The sequence below is a fragment of the Oncorhynchus tshawytscha genome, linkage group LG02, assembly GCF_018296145.1.
Source record: "Oncorhynchus tshawytscha isolate Ot180627B linkage group LG02, Otsh_v2.0, whole genome shotgun sequence".
In the NCBI taxonomy this organism is placed as follows: Eukaryota; Metazoa; Chordata; class Actinopteri; order Salmoniformes; family Salmonidae; genus Oncorhynchus; species Oncorhynchus tshawytscha.
This window is the reverse complement of record NC_056430.1, coordinates 42,224,495-42,241,659: the sequence shown is the minus strand read 5'-3', so window position 1 is coordinate 42,241,659 and position 17,165 is coordinate 42,224,495.

The window sequence follows — 17,165 nt, the reverse complement described above, 5'->3', positions numbered from 1 at the left end:
GATTAAACATGGTTCGCAATCTACACGCTGCATTTTGGTCCGACTCTCCTTCACCACAAGAGAACCGTTACAACGACAAGACGAGGACAAAGGATGTCTGACTGCTTTGCCATCTTGGAATAATGATACTTACTGATAACTTACTGATAAGACATGTCAATTTTCTCTCCTTCCCAACTATCCTTCTCTCCCCCCTCAGTGTTCCTCTGGAGAGGACTGCCTTGGATGAATGAGACAGAAGGCAGCCCCCCAATACCACCACCTCGTCTCACTGAAGAACGATGAAGGCAAGACTGAGGAGTACAAGTACAGTACCATGGTCTAAGTGAGAGAGTAGACATGAATGAGTAGTGCCGAGGGCAGGTGGATCACGAGAGAAATCAGACATACACTAATACATGATCACATACAAACATGTAACAGAGTTAAGAAAGTGCCCTAAACTCACTCCACAGCTAGCTTGAAATGTTGCGGTTGAAGTCATCCAATTGTTACCTTTTGGGTGGCACAAACCGTTGGTACATTGCCAAGGAGGAAGGTCACGTGTGTTTGCGAGCAGAGGATCACTGGTTCGAGCCCAGTATGGGACAGGGACAGTGTAGGAAGATATACTGTTTTTGCATTAGCACTACACATCTGATTCAAATCATCAACACTTTATGATAAGTTGATAATTTGAATCGGCTGTGTAGTGCTAGGGAAAAACAAAAATGTGGGTCCCCAGGAACAGGATTCGGAAATGCTGTTCTAACTAGACTAATCACATTCCCACCTCATCTCTCACTGACTACCGTATGTAGACATGATCCAACTCTGGGAACATATTGACTCACATTGATGTAATGAATGTTTGTGACAGATCAAAATAAAATCCACTGAATACAACAGATTTGACCATGAAATGCATACTTACGAGCCCTTTCCCAACAATGCAGAGTTAAAGATACACTATGCAGAAATCGTACTGCCATTTCCTGGTTGCTAAAATTCTCATATTTAGCATAATTTCTGTTTATCTGACAAAACAAACAAATACAGAATCATTGTACCATCTAAACCGCTGTGAAATATCAATTCCATAACCCAAAATATTGTATTTTCAGCTGTTTGAAGCTGGTGTACGAAACCGAAAGTAAAAGACGCAAAATCTGAATTTGAGAACGGACAGCATAGAAATTGCGCACGTAGAATAGATATACCGCTTCTTAGACTTGCGTTCAATGAGAATGACAGATCTATAAGGCATATTTATATGTGAATCTAGTTGGTTCACTCAAAAAGTTACATATTGCAGCTTTAACAAGTAAGAAATATAGTAACACAATAAAATAACAATAACGAGGCTATACACAAGGAGTACCGGTACCTGTTTGCTTTCTTTGCCGACCACAAGAATGAAAGTTAGACATGAGAGCATAGTATTTGCTTAGTATTTAAGAGGTTTCAGTGTTGCTACATTTGGCAAACAAAGTAATTGTAACACTATTTATGTTTTCCAGGTGTTCATGGTAACAGACTTATCATAGAGATGGACAACTGGTCCTCGGAATGCAATTAGTTTCATCAGGTGTGTTCGCTGAGGAAAAAGTGTGACACCAATCAGGCTCCAGAGGGCTGGAGTACTACAATGAGGATGACCAGATCAAGATAGAAACAACAGACGCAGGATCCAGAGTGTTCTGATACAGGGCTTTCCTGGAGAGTTACTGTCTTGTAGGCTTTCTCCAACCTGAATCTAGTGCTCCGGATTCTAAAAACTAGCTGGCTGATAAACTACAGCCTTTTCTCTTGTAACCTCTCTCCCTCTACTATAGATGTCTTTTTTGATTGGACAGAGTGGGATGTAAACACAGACCGCTTGCAGCTACTACATTTAACAATGTGTGATTAATTCACTATTACATCATTTAAAATAAAGTGAATAATCTTATTTGTTTGTGCTAAGGAGGTCCATTAGGTTAATATGAATAGTACTGATGACGATTGCAGTCATGTTGGTAATGTTGACTTCAGTGAAATATTGTTGTTCAGTGAAATATATTGTTTATTATGTTTTGGTATTCTAATATTTCTGTAACAAGTCTCATCACCTGCTGCTTGCATTTCAATCGCTAAGTTGTTTATGAATTACACAATTGTCAGAAAGTCAGGATATGATGCTGCAATATCAGTCAACAGCCATCTTAGTGCAAAACAGCACTGCCTGGACACATTGAGACTAAAAATAATATTGGAGATATGGGTAAAGAGTAGCTACTAACAATCAAGGTAAGACTAGACATAGCGTTCTACTTCTGTTTGATGAAACGTTCATGGCATTATGCTATTGTATGTGTTTTGAGCATTGGTTTGATTAGCTAACTAGCTAGCTACGGTAGAGAGGTCAATTTGTTGCAACAAATTGAAGCTCGATCTGAGCTCATGCATTGAATTGAATTGTGAATATGGCTGAGAATTTTGCAAAACAAGTATGTTGAGGGTCAATGTTGTCAAGGTAAAACGTATTAACAAGGCAATTTATGCTATAGCTGGGCTGCTCAGATGAGATGTGAACATGGGCTGTATCGCATTAGTGGAAACCAATACTGTTCTCAGGGCATGTTTTGACTAGCAGAAGTTACTTTTTGTAGCACAGGTTAGGATAACTTAAGCAGCAGGTTAGGATAATTAGGTTAAGGATAGGAAAAGGGTTAGGGTTAGCTAAAATTGTTCCCCAAAGTGACTCGAACATAACTAGCTACAACCAGGCCTGCCCTGAGAACAGGCTTGGTTTCCACTAATGCAATGCACCGCGAACCCGGGAGCCTGGCTAACGTTACAACGTCAAACAGATAAAATATTAACAAAGGCTATCTGGCTTGGATTTGTTTTGAATATGGCTGAGAACAAAAATATATTGAGCGACAGTGTTGTCAAGATATAATATTAGCTAGCTAGCTAAAAACTTGTGTGGATAGCTACTGTTGCTAAGATACTAGAGAGTGGTTAGGTTTCAGTTTTGCATCACAGCTCGGTACCTATAACAGATCTCCAATGAGGACATGCTGCATGTCTCACTTTGAATGAGACTGTGATCTGTAATCCTAATTCTGTTTGACCTTTTTGGTATCTCCTTAACTTCTTAGGGCTAGGTCCCTTTTTTTCTCAATTTCCGCCTGAATGACGTGCCCAAAGTAAACTGCCTGTTGCTCAGGCCCTGAAGCTAGGAAATGCATATAATTCATACCATAGGAAAGAAAACACTTTGAAGTTTGTAGAAATGTTAAAATAATGTAGGAGAATATCCAAAGAAAAACCAACCAGAATTTGTTTTTTTGACAGACCATTCTCTTACAATGGAAAGTATAAGGGCATACTGGAAAGCTCCCTGGATGCAATTCCTATGGCTTCCACAGGGTGACAGGAGTCTATGTTCAATGTTTCAGGCTTGTAACTTCAAAAACTAAGAAGAAATATCAGTTTTAGTCCAGGGACACACAGTCTTGGAAATTCATGTTTGGGTGCGCTATGAAGACAGGACGCACCTGCTAAAATCGGCTTCCTATTGAACATACTTCTTTCCATAAGAAATATTATAGTTTGATTACATTTTAGGGTATTTGAGGAGTAAATAGAAATGCATTTTGAATTGTTGAAACAAAGTTTAGGGGTAGATTTTCGGATTCCTTTCTCTGCATGTTGAACGAGTGAATTACCCAAATGTATGGCACCAACTAAACAGACTTTTTGGGATATAGAGAATAATTTTATCTAACAAAACCACACTACATGTTATAGCTGGGATCCTTTGGATGACAAATCAGAGGAACATTTTCAAAAAGTAAGTGAATATTTAATCGCTATTTGTGAATTTATGAAACCTGTGCCTTTGGAAAAATGGGGTGCCGTCCTCCTTTTGTTGTGGGGCGCCGTCCTCAAACAATCGCATGGCATGCTTCCGTTGTAATAGCTACTGTAAATCGGACAGTGCAGTTATATTAACAATAATTTAAGCTTTCAACCGATATAAGACACTTACATGTACCTAAATGTTTAATATCCATAACTTTTATGATTATTTATTTTACTTGTGCACCCTCCAGTTTCACCGGAAGTTGTCACTCTGGCGGGACACTTAGCCCTACATATTAGCTTGTTAGCCCCTATGTAATTATTTGTTCTCCTTAATTGTTTGCTGTAAAATATAGCAGAGAAAATATTGTTTTTAATTAAATCTCCAACACATTACTTGAATATTCAAACAGAAGAATGTGGTTATAATTAATTGTTCTCTGTGTTTCAAGTGTCACTGTTGAAGTTATTAAAAAAGTTATTTAAAAAGATGGCAATTGGATAATGCTAATAAATTAAACCCCCTTTTTGCAAGAAAACTAGCAAACTGATTGAGGCATCATCTGGTGACCATTTAGGGAATTAAGTTCTCAACCGAGGTACCAAATGTCATTCAGGCATATGCAGTATTGATGGAGAAAAGAGAAGGGGGAAAAACTCCAGTTTAACATGCATTGGCCAATCAAAACCTAATAATTCTCAGAGAATAATTATCTACATATCATTAATTTAGAAATCCAAAAATGTATGTAGGCCTACTAATCCCAGAATGCACTTTAAATAATCCACATATTCCGGTTTGAACACTTGGAGGACACTTTGATTAGCTGTAACAACATCTACTATGCCAGGTAGGGAAAAGACAAGGCTAATTAGTTTGATGCTAATGTGATGGAAAAAAGATGAGGTCAGAGTTACGGAACTCTTTGGGGTGAGATTGAAACATGCCTTTAAACATATTGATTGAGTGGACACAGCTAGGAAGTGCTTGCTAGACCAGAAACGGAGCTAAAAGCAATGCCCTTCTCCGCTGTGCACTGTCCTTCTCTGATGACATCACGAGTGTGTCCCAAATGGCACCCTATTCCATTTACTGTGAACAACTTTTGACCATATGGCTCTGGTCAAAATAAGTGCACTATATAGGGAATAGGTCCATGCCACAGCCCATGACTACAGTAGATGAGTTCTGCTGCTGTCAGCTCCCTTGGTGTGGCTGCTGGTGAGGCAGTATCGGCCCTGACTCGACTCGGCTTAACTGGAAATCAAACTGCATGTCTGAAGGTGTTTTAATTAATAGCTGCATGTTTTACCTGCACTTGATTTCAAACACACACAGCCATGAGTATACTGTTATACCATAGTACCTAATACAATCAGTGTTTGATTGCTGACACACTGTATACACAATATATTGTATACACAATATACAGAATCAAATATTACTAGGACGACTAGACATAGAAAGCACAACACTTCATGTTTACTGTAATGGAAAGCAATTCTTGAAATGGATAGTGTGCTGCTCAGAGCAGTAGGAATACTTTGCGGTACTATATGAGAGGCCTACATTGGTAAACTGACAGTATCTCTGCACGCCTCCTCCTTTCCCTCGTCTAAACCGTTTTCTTGCTGTCTAGTAGACTTTCCTATCAGTTTATATTCTAGATAAACATTGACAACTCTGTGCCACGTAGACTGTAGCTTCCACACAGACAGGAGCAGTGTGAGTGCTGTTCAGGAACAGAGAACAGCCAGTGGTAGTTTCAGTCCAGGAGGAGAATGTGCTCAACTCTAAATTCTCTTGTGTAAACAAGTAAAAAGGGTGCTTGGGAATATATATTTTTTTATTTAATTTGAGTTGCAGTTCTAACATGAGCCAATAGTACATTTTATTGTTGCTGCTTAGAGCCATATTTATTTAACTCCCTCGATGTCATGGAAGTCAAATATTGTACATGAATGGTCTAAAATATTGCAATGAATTCACATAAATTAAAATGTATTTAAATGAGCAAGCGCAAAATAAAACTGATTTAGTCATATACCATGTTCTTGAGTATGATTATATGTGAACCATACCAAGACTTTGTTGTGTACCATGTCATGGGTTCCTCATCGAAGTGACCAAAGCTACAGATGTGGGATCTTAATTTGATCACTCTTTTGTTGCTGAGAATTTTCCTGCCCCGCAGTAAATCAGGAATGAGTCATACATTCACTGAAAATCTGCACTAACACAGTTATATTAACAGTATTGCAGTTTTCATTAGGGCTGGGCTATGTACTGATATTGATGCACGGACCGATTTGAGTTTTTACTTTACCTTCTATAACAGTATTTCAATGTTCGGTATGTTAAATGTGATATGCAACTCTGGCGCGTATAATTTCACTTTGAGTCATTTCTCTCCCTCTGCTCCTGCTGCTCAGCCTTTGCTGCATGCCACACAAAGCCCTGCCCCCTGTCACTCAAAGAGAGAGCAGTTGTTCGGCCACAGGGTTACAAGCACTTTCTTGCCATTCACTTTGCATGGTCAATTTGATGCAACAATGCGGGTGACTTTCTGCTTTTCACAAGCTTTCTATATTCTATTAGTTTATCTTACTGTCTGCAAACTAACGCTAGTTTGTCTTTTCTTAGCAAGGTGTTGCTAAAATAATTTGTCTAAGCCACTAATGCTAATCGCTATTTAACTAGGCCTATATTCTTTTGCCCATATCATGCTGTGGCACAGTGTGGAAATGATTATAAAAGTGCAGGAAATGTAGAAATTAATGATAATGCTGAAAAATATTTTTGTTTGGAGTTGGATTGAACAGTATAAATGGAGAAATTGAAAACACTTGTAGTGTATGTGTTGCTACCCTAGGGTCATAAACTACTCATAAAGCATATTTAGAACTTTTATTATTCAAAAAACATAAAACACCATCAAAGATTTAAAAAATGTGATATGATATTTTGTCCATAGCTCCCAGCCCTACTTTCATGTAGTCTAATTATCATTATGGACTAAACGTTCAAATCCTGTTATGCAGGATTATTTAGCTGCGACAATACAGGTCAAATTAACACCCTACAGCTGTAATTAATTTTTTATATATAGGTGAAAACAATCATGAATACTGTAATTATGCTTGTCAGGTTCTGACCATCTATATCAGTGTATACTGTAGAGCAGATAAATACAAATCTGGACCTCGAAGCCAGTGACACTGCTCATGTTCATTATCCCCCTCTAATCAATAATTCATTTAGATCTGGGATACCAGGTGTGTGAAATTATTTATCAGGTAAGAAACAGAAAAGCATCGGTACTCCGGACCTCCAGGCTCAGATTTCAATACCCTGCTGTAGAGTAAAGTAAAGCTAAATGACAGTTGAATTCTCAGACAGGCACTTGTTACCATAAAGTCTCCTTGGGTGGGTTACCCTCTGTGTGGTGATCATGGCTGCATCCAAAATGCCAATATATTCCCTATATAGTGCACTACATTTGAGCAGGGCTCTGGTGAAAGTGTACTATAAAGGGATAAGGGTGGCATTTGGGACAGACCCCATTCCTATTCTGAATAACATACTGTAGAGGACAGAGACAGGGTGACAGAGGAAATCAATGTAAATCACTACCTACTGAAGGACAAAACGTCTTGGCATTTCACTCTCCTCACTCACAGCCAGGGTGACATTAGAGGACCTGTCTGCACCTCAACCCTCCACCTTCCTGCCCCATTCTCAATCCTAATCTGCATTTAGATTCATCATTGATTACGCCTGTGGAAGTCAGAGAGATTGAGAGAGAGCTAATGAGGAATTCTATGCTGTGTTGCGGTGGAGAGAGAAAGAAATACAGAACAAACTAGATTAATAATAGCTTGTGGTGGTCATCCCTGGGGCCTGACAGCTAACAACTCTTGACAAAAACAGGGTTGAGAGCAGCAGATGGATTGTCTGTAGACATGAAGGAGAATGTGCGCTGGGGCTGTAATGAGGAGGAGAGGAGCTAGATGGAGCAGAGACCATGGGGCTGGATGCTCCCCAAGACCCTTGGAAGGTCTCGGTGGAAATTAAATCAGCCCTGTGACAGTTATTTACCATCCACTTCCTGCCTTCATCTATGATGTTGGGAAAACAGACACATGGTTTTCGGACATGTTCATTTTTCACACGACTCAGACACGTGGTTTTCCAACACTTAAAATGCAATATTATACATTTCTCATGTGTGCTTTTGTAACTGGTGGGATTAGAACCCACATCTCCTATGCCCTAAGCCAATATCTTGACCATTTGACCAAGAGGGCAAACACTAATTTTGAAGTCGCAGGCAGGGCTACCTCATCACATGACCATGAGCAACCAAGACCCACTCATGTCCACTAAGTTTTCACATTTTAATGTCAACTAGGGCTGTCAAACGATAAAAAAATGTGATAGAGTTTATTGCAGGATTTGCTGTGATTAATCACGATCAATCGCAAATTCATAATTTTTGCAAAATTAGCTATAATTAAACATTTCTTAAACAAAAATAATTGAAAGAATACTGCTGCTTGATTTTGTCCAAAGTAATGGTTATCAAAATCATGTACATTGATAAACACACTTTCTTTAAATCAAATCATATCAAATCAAATCGAATTTTATTTGTCACATACACATGGTTAGCAGATGTTAATGCGAGTGTAGCGAAATGCTTGTGCTTCTAGTTCCGACAATGCAGTAATAACCAACAAGTAATCTAACTAACAATTCCAAAACTACTGTCTTATACACAGTGTAAGGGGATAAAGAATATGTACATAAAGATATATGAATGAGTGATGGTACAGAGCAGCATAGGCAAGATACAGTAGATGGTATCGAGTACAGTATATACATATGAGATGAGTATGTAAACAAAGTGGCTAGTGATACATGTATTACATAAGGATGCAGTAGATGATATAGAGTACAGTATATACGTATGCATATGAGATGAATAATGTAGGGTATGTAACATTATATTAGGTAGCATTGTTTAAAGTGGCTAGTGATATATTTTACATCATTTCCCATCAATTCCCATTATTAAAGTGGCTGGAGTTGTGTCAGTGTCAGTGTGTTGGCAGCAGCCACTCAATGTTAGTGGTGGCTGTTTAACAGTCTGATGGCCTTGAGATAGAAGCTGTTTTTCAGTCTCTCGATCCCAGCTTTGATGCACCTGTACTGACCTCGCCTTCTGGATGATAGCGGGGTGAACAGGCAGTGGCTCGGGTGGTTGTTGTCCTTGATGATCTTTATGGCCTTCCTGTAACATCGGGTGGTATAGGTGTCCTGGAGGGCAGGTAGTTTGCCGACGGTGATGCGTTGTGCAGACCTCACTACCCTCTGGAGAGCCTTACGGCTGTGGGCAGAGCAGTTGCCGTACCAGGCGGTGATGCAGCCCGCCAGGATGCTCTCGATTGTGCATCTGTAGAAGTTTGTGTGCTTTTGGTGACAAGCCGAATTTCTTCAGCCTCTTCATGCTGTCTGTGTGAGTGGACCAATTCAGTTTGTGATGTGTATGCCAAGGAACTTAAAACTTGCTACCTTCTCCACTACTGTTCCATTAACCTCAAAGTTAACTTGTTTTGACATCACATGGTTGATGTCTTAAACAAAACAAAAAAAAATATATATATATATATATATATCTCATGAAGCTGGTTGAGAGAATGCCAAGAGTGTGCAAAGCTGTCATCAAAGCAAAGGTTGGATTTGTTGAACACTTTTTGGTTACTACATGGTTCCATGTGTTATTTCATAGTTTTGATGTCTTCACTATTATTCTACAATGTAGAAAATAGTACAAATAAAGAAAAACCCTGAAATGAGTATATGTGTCCAAACTTTTGACTGGTGCTGTGTGTGTGTGTGTGTGTGTGTGTGTGTGTGTGTGTGTGTGTGTGTGTGTGTGTGTGTGTGTGTGTGTGTGCGTGTATTGAATGTCCTTGTCTATAACTGTTCTGTACTTTCTCATGTATTTGTACGTTTTACGTACACCCCAGGAAGAGTAGCTGCTGCATGTGCAGTAGCTAATGGGGATCTTAATAAACAAAACTTCAAGGTCATAAATGTCCACAGAAAATTTGTAGGCCTGCACATCAGCCAACCTTTAATCGGCTGAACTGAAGCTGTTTCTTGTAAAAGCAGAGAGTGAAAGGAAAAGTTGTGAGAGCGGGAAACTAGACAAGCGTGTCTCACTAAATCACCTCAAAGAAACAGGCATGACCACTGGATTGATTGAAGTCAACAAACAACTCAAAATAAAAGTGTGAAATTGTAACACCTGAGCCAAAGGAATAGTGAAAAATCAACTACTCAAGAAACAAGAAAAGAAAGTTCCGAAAATGCTCATATTACTCTTTCTTTAATACTCCCCATTCTCAGAAGGTTGTTTTTACACCTCTGTTGTAATAAACTGCTCCCACCTAACTCTCCTGTCTCTCTGGTATGTCACTATGTCTTAGTGTGCCATGATGGTGACACATTTAGACAGAGGAAAGAAAAGGCAATACTCTTCAGCCCCCATGGATCCAGGTCAGTAATAAAGGCTGTGCACCTCTCTAATGAAATAAACCCGTGGTTTTGTTGAACTGCTATTGACAAGAAACTCTGTGGAAGGAGGACGACCTGACATTTGTTCGATTCAGAGCATCTCAACCTACCTGATCACAACAGGGTCATTGCAGAAGGCAGTGCGACATGATCTCACAAACTCACTGTTATCACACTGGGCATTGTGAGTCACGGCTCCCCACACAGGGTTTAAGCTGAACTCATCGTGAGACCATGGTGTGTCAGACCTCTATTGCTCTCTGTCTGTCTCCCCGTGTGTCTTTGTAATACATTACTCAGCCCTTTTCTGTTTTATTTTTATGCTTGCTAGTCCTCCATTCACCATAACACTCAATATTCTAGTCATGGGAAAGGCATCCCTTTTGTATCCCCCAGACATGTAATAGGTGGATGACCTCTGTGAAAATAATTTATGTTTGGCAACAAATGTGAATTGGATTTGTCTGTTATTGCCCAAGCAAGCCTGAATTTCCCGCCGGGGCCCAGCAGTCTTAATTAAGTCAAATCAGCCATCGCTCCTAGTTTAGTTGAATTTACCCTGAAACACACACACACACACTCAAACACACAGTGCTCCAGTGCCGCTGAACCAGACTCCTCAGACACCATCTGACCACTCCTATTACATATGACTGCTCTCATTACTTCAATGGGAGGGAGGGGGATGTTTGAGGTTGTTTGGGTTTGATTGGTGTGGTGATGATCTCTCAGTAGGCTTGCAGATTAGGTTTGGTCTGGTCTGGTCTGGTGTTGTGTTGTTGTCGTGTGATGGTGAACTCTCAGTAACCTTGCTGTTAGGGTTTGATATAGTGTTGTGGTGTGGTCTCTCTTGCAGATGGGGTTGTAGTCTGGTGTTGTGGTGTTGGTGATCGCTCAGTAGTCTTGCAGATGGGGTTTGGTCTGGTCTGGTGTTGTATTGTGGTGTTGTCGTGTGATGGTGAACTCTCAGTAGCCTTGCAGATGGGGTTTGATATAATGTTGTAGAGGTGTGGTCTCTCTTGCAGATGGGGTTTGATATAGTGTTGTAGTGGTGTGGTTTCTCTTGCAGATGGGGTTTGATATAGTGTTGTAGTGGTGTGGTTTCTCTTGCAGATGGGGTTTGATATAGTGTTGTAGTGGTGTGGTTTCTCTTGCAGATGGGGTTTGATATAGTGTGTAGTGGTGTGGTCTCTTTTGCAGATGGGGTTGTAGTCTGGTGGTGTGGTGTTGTGGTGTAGTCCACGGAGATCATATAATATATTATATATAGTGCAAATGCTGTAATATGAAATTATATTAGATATTGTTATAATATATCATTCTATGGTTTGGTCTCTGTTGCAGACAGAGGATGTTCTACCAAGCTAAGGCCTTACTGTCTACTGTCACGCCCTGCCGGTGAGAGCTTTTTATGTCTCTATTTTTGGTTTGGTCAGGGTGTGATTTGGGTGGGCATTCTATGTTCATGTTTCTATGTTTTCTATTTCTTTGTGGCCAGGTATGGTTCTCAATCAGGGACAGCTGTCTATCGTTGTCTCTGATTGGGAATCATACTTAGGTAGCTTTTTTTCCCCCTCCTTCTGTGTGGGATCTTGTTCTTCGTTTGTGTGCAGTCGGTTTGCACAAGGAAACTGTTCGGTCATTGGTTTCTTTATTGTTTTGTCTTAAAGTTTCACTTCAACAATAAATATTATGTGGAACTCAAGGAACGCTGTGCCTTGGTCTCCTCCTTCCGACGACAGCCGTTACATCTACACGTAATCAGGTTCAGTCAGTTCGTCGTCTTGAATGAGCCAAACTAGAGCTGCTAGCTAATCTTTGCATGCTTTCCCCTTTCAGAATGAACACCTCTGGAAGCCAGGGGAGTGGATGTTATTTAAAGGGTTACATGGAGAAAATCTCAACTTTCTGAAGTGAAACTAGATGGCCCTCCCTTCAGCAAAATGCGTTTTACCTAAACCCTCCCTGAACGCTTGAAAAAAAAGAACGCTTGAAAAAAAAAAAAGCGAATGACCCAATACCTAAAATAATAGTAATAATCACAGAACAAAACAAACTTCACAGAACAAACTGGCCCTAACCAGAATAGAAAGAAGAGTGGGAGGCCCGGTGCACAACTGAGCAAGAGGACAAGTACATTCGAGTGTCTAGTTTGAGAATTGGATGCCTCCCAAGTCCTCAACTGACAGCTTCATTAAATAGTACCTGGAAAACACCAGTCTCAACGTCAACAGTGAAGAGGCGACTCCGGGATGCTGGCCTTCTAGGCAGAGTTCCTCTGTCCAGTGTCTGTGTTCTTTTGCCCATTTAATATTTTGTTTTTTATTGGCCAGTCTGAGATATGGCTTTTTCTTTGCAACTCTGCCTAGAAGGCCAGCATCCCAGAGTCGGGATGCTGGCCTTTGCTTTTAGACATTTTCTTTAATACCACCCCAATTCGAGTCTTGGTTTGAACTCAACAGCCCTTCACTGACACAGAGGTAGGCTTTTTAAATCTATGGATATAGCAGCCTATAGCCTAATTTTGTCTGTAAAAACCTCTTATGTCTTAAATAGGAAGAAATAGTCGCCAGCACAAATCCCTCTTGTTAGTAAAGTCTAATTAAAATGAAGACTTGAAATGAATTATGCCTATTCAAATGTTCCTACTTTCAGCATCATGAGCTGCCCATTTCTGATTGGTTGTGCCTTGGCTGCTGGTTCAAGTTTCAATGTTATTCAAATTTCAAATCTTAAATTTGTGTACGATCACGTGTCTCTCTATTATGTGTTGAAATACTTGGGAGCAGATTTCTTAAATTAAAATCACTTGGAGCTGATTTCCTGGTATTTTTACAGTCTTTTATGTCCAACATTGAATAAAAAAATAATACAGAAACCTGAGGGGCCAAATAAAACCTACCCTGGTCTACGGATCATTTGATTGAGACCACACTAAATAGCCTATTAGCGCACTTATTAGCGCACCCAGCAGAGAATCACAGATAAGGGACGGCATTGGGTACACATTGATATATAACACTGGGAAATATTTAAATGTCATCAACTACAAATGACATGACCCTCCCCTGAACTGGATTTAAAAAATACTAAACCCTCCCCTTGACTGAAATCTAAAAACCATGACCATCCCACATTTTCCTCCAGGTTGTCACGTTCTGACCATAGTTCTTTTGTGTTTTCTTTGTTTTAGTGTTGGTCAGGACTTGAGCTGAGTGGGCATTCTATGTTGTGTGTCTAGTTTTCCCATTTCTATGTTTGGCTTGATATGGTTTTCAATCAGAGGCAGGTGTTAGTCATTGTCTCTGATTGGGAACCATATTTAGGTAGCCTGTTTCGTGTTGGGTTTTGTGGGTGGTTGTCTTCTGTCTTCGTGTGTCTGCACCAGACAGAACTGTTTCGGTTTTTCCACATTTGTTATTTTGTAGGGTTCACGTTTATCGTCTTTTAAAAAAATGATGAACACTAACCTCGCTGCGCTTTGGTCCTCTCCTTCGTCCACAGAAGAAAGCCGTTACACAGGTACCAACTCTGTAAATTTCAATCCATCCCTAGTTGGAGAGTGGTGGAGAAGGAGTGGAGACTGCTTCTCTCTGAGGCAACTTGAAGACATCGAACGATAAAAATGACCAAACCCTATCCTGAAGTGATGCTTCTGGACACTTTCTCCAGCACTCAACTTAATAAGAGACGTGGGCAACAACAATACGAAAGCGTTTCTTTTTAATGACACGTTAGTCATAATAAGCTATTGACGCAGAGAGTCTTTGATGAGGCAAAGATTTCTCAGTGTGTGTTTGTTTTTATCAACGATTATAGACACTAATTAAAACACAAGAGAATAAACTAAGCGCTTCTGTCTTCTCTAGGACCTTCGAGCCTTGAGAAAAACTAAACAAAACCGTTAAATTGGCGTACTTGTAAGATCTTTTTCTGCTATTTGTTTTCTCACTTTCTTTGTCGTTTTACCCTAAGCCTGAGGGATGTTATTGCGCTTGTGGACATGCTCCGACATAAAATAGATTAGATTTACTCAAACTAAAAACTTTTTGTGAAATAGATTCATATTGGTGGAGGTTCCATATCACTTTACTAGTGTTAGCAGTTGATGTTATTCTTCAATAACACAGACTCCAAAGCAAATCAGGTGGAGAAAAATAGGTTTATTCAAAGAGGACAAATCATGCTTGGAAGTGGATGGTAGATGGTCATTTTTTTCCCTGTCCTCAGTGATTCGCTCCACAGACTAAAGTGACAGTGTGCAATGTATTCCCCCCAACCCTAGCCTGCGGTTGACCAATTAGAATTCCTTGCAGTAAAATTGGGCCATTGGCCAAGTAACAAGCATCCTGTTTCAGGCTCAATGTATAAACCATTAAAACCAATGAAAACGTGCCACATGTAGCTATGAGTCCAGGACTGAAGCCCTTATTCTAAACAGATGTTGACCTGAAAACAACTATTTCCATTGATTGTTAATTCCCTATTGACCTCTTCTGTCCTGCAAAGCAACTGCTCATAGTTTGGAACTGAGAAAAATTGCTTTTATTTACCTTGGTTTCACAGTAACTTTATGCAGTTACTGCTAACATGACCCCCATTTTCTTCAAAACACAATACAATAGAGGCATGATACTTGTCCACATGATTAAGCATGTATTTAATGTAGCAAAAATGACAACTCATTTTCAACTAAATTAGCATATACTGCCTTTTTTACTTGGTAGGGCAGTCTAGTCCTCTGTGTATTATCTTAAAATATTCTTACACTAGTTTACCCTTTATATCATCCTACCATAGTGGTTATCAGAGAGATTAATTTCATTTTTCAGTTTGTGATTTTGGAACCTTGAAACTGTAATCTTTGAACCGTGGATGAATGGACATCCATTCATTCAAGACCTTGCATGAGTACATGTGTGAGATGTATCTGAGAAATGTAATTACATTCACTTTCCCATGAATATTTTGTGTTAAATTATTTCTCTGCTTCCTTTTTTTCTCTGCATAAAACTTTGTCAATTTTTGCCAGCTCTTTTGTCTCCAATCCCTTTCCAGTCTCCATTTTTAGTTTTCTTAAGATGTTCTTTAAACACAGACACCATAATGGTAGCCATTTTCTGTCATTTGACAGTCTGTGTTGCATCATCATCATCACACTTTCCCATCCTATAATCAAAGTGGTGCATGGTTAGATTGGTGCAGGTTGATCCTTCTCTCCCCACCACAGGTATAATAACAGGTGAAGCCTGTGTGTTGCTCAGAGGCTGAGACAAATAAAGCTCATACTGGGTACTCATACTGGGTATGCATACTGTGTACTTTATTGTGAATGACATGATACACCTAATGATGAGTTGAAGTTTGTGTATTTTGCTTTCCTTGCTTCAGCACTGGTAGTAATTGAACATAATAAAAGGGTTTAGCTGTTTATGTTGTGTGTAGGCTATGTGGTGCTAATAATGTGTGTATCTATGTGGTGATGAACAGAGCAGCCAGTAGCCAGAGCTCCTTTCTACTTTGCTGTCCTACAGAAAACTAAACCAACCAGAAGCTAAATAATTCTGAAGTTGATGTGCATTTTACTTTTCTTGAAACCACACTAGAAATGATTGAACTTAACTGCTTGTGTGTAGCCTATCTGGTGGTGTACAGAGCATCAGCTAGATCGAGCATCATCAGACAGACGCACTAAACTAACCCAGAGTAGAGGCCCCCAGGGTAGTGGCATCACTATGAGGACCCGGCTACTGCCTGACACATCTAATCAAGTTCGTGGATCCACTTTTAGACAGGCATGATCCACAGGGACCTATTCCCATGAGTAAAGGTTCCTCGCATCAAGAGGATGAGAAAGAAAAGAAAAAACAAAACAATTCATGTTCTCTTGCTTTGGTTTTATGTTCTCACTTAGATTGTATTCATAACATTTAATTTCTTTTGAAGTGGTCTGCTAAGTTACTAGCTTTCTGTTCCGATGACATTTTCTATTTATTTTCATAGAAACATTAATTGAAGTGTTTTGAAGAATCAAACTGTAAATCATGGGTCCTAATAAACTCATTCAAGTCTTAATTTTTATATCACAGTAATTAATCACTCATTTAAACCAGCATTAAATTGTTTTCAACTGCCAGTGCGTGTATTCTCTTAGTAGAAGACACATTATTAATCTACTGAGTTTCATATTTAATCATGTCGGACATTTGTTCATGCTTGTTGCACACTAAGAATCACATTTTAGATTGTTCATAAGGAAGGCATAAGGCACAAAGCAGTGTTGTGATTGGGTGCTTTGCTGCAAGTTAACAATGTTTACATACTTTTTTACCCACTTTATATGTACAGTGCCGTCGGAAAGTATTCAGACCCCTTGACTTTTTCCAATTTTTTTTTACGTTACAGCATTATTCTAAAATGGATTAAATTTAAAACGAAAACATGCTCAGCAATCTACACACAATACCCCATAATGACAAAGCAACAACCTATTTATATAAATATTCAGACCCTTTGCTATGAGTCTTGAAATTGAGCTCAGATGCATGCTGTTTCCATTGATCATCCTTGAGATGTTTCTAGAACTTGATTGGAGTCCATCTGTGGTCAATTCAATTGATTGAACATGATTTGGAAAGGCACACACCTGTCTATATAAGGTCCCACAATTGACAGTGCATGTCAGAGCAAAAAAACAAGCCATGAGGTCCAAGGAATTGTCCATAGAGCTCCGAGACAGGATTGTGTTGAG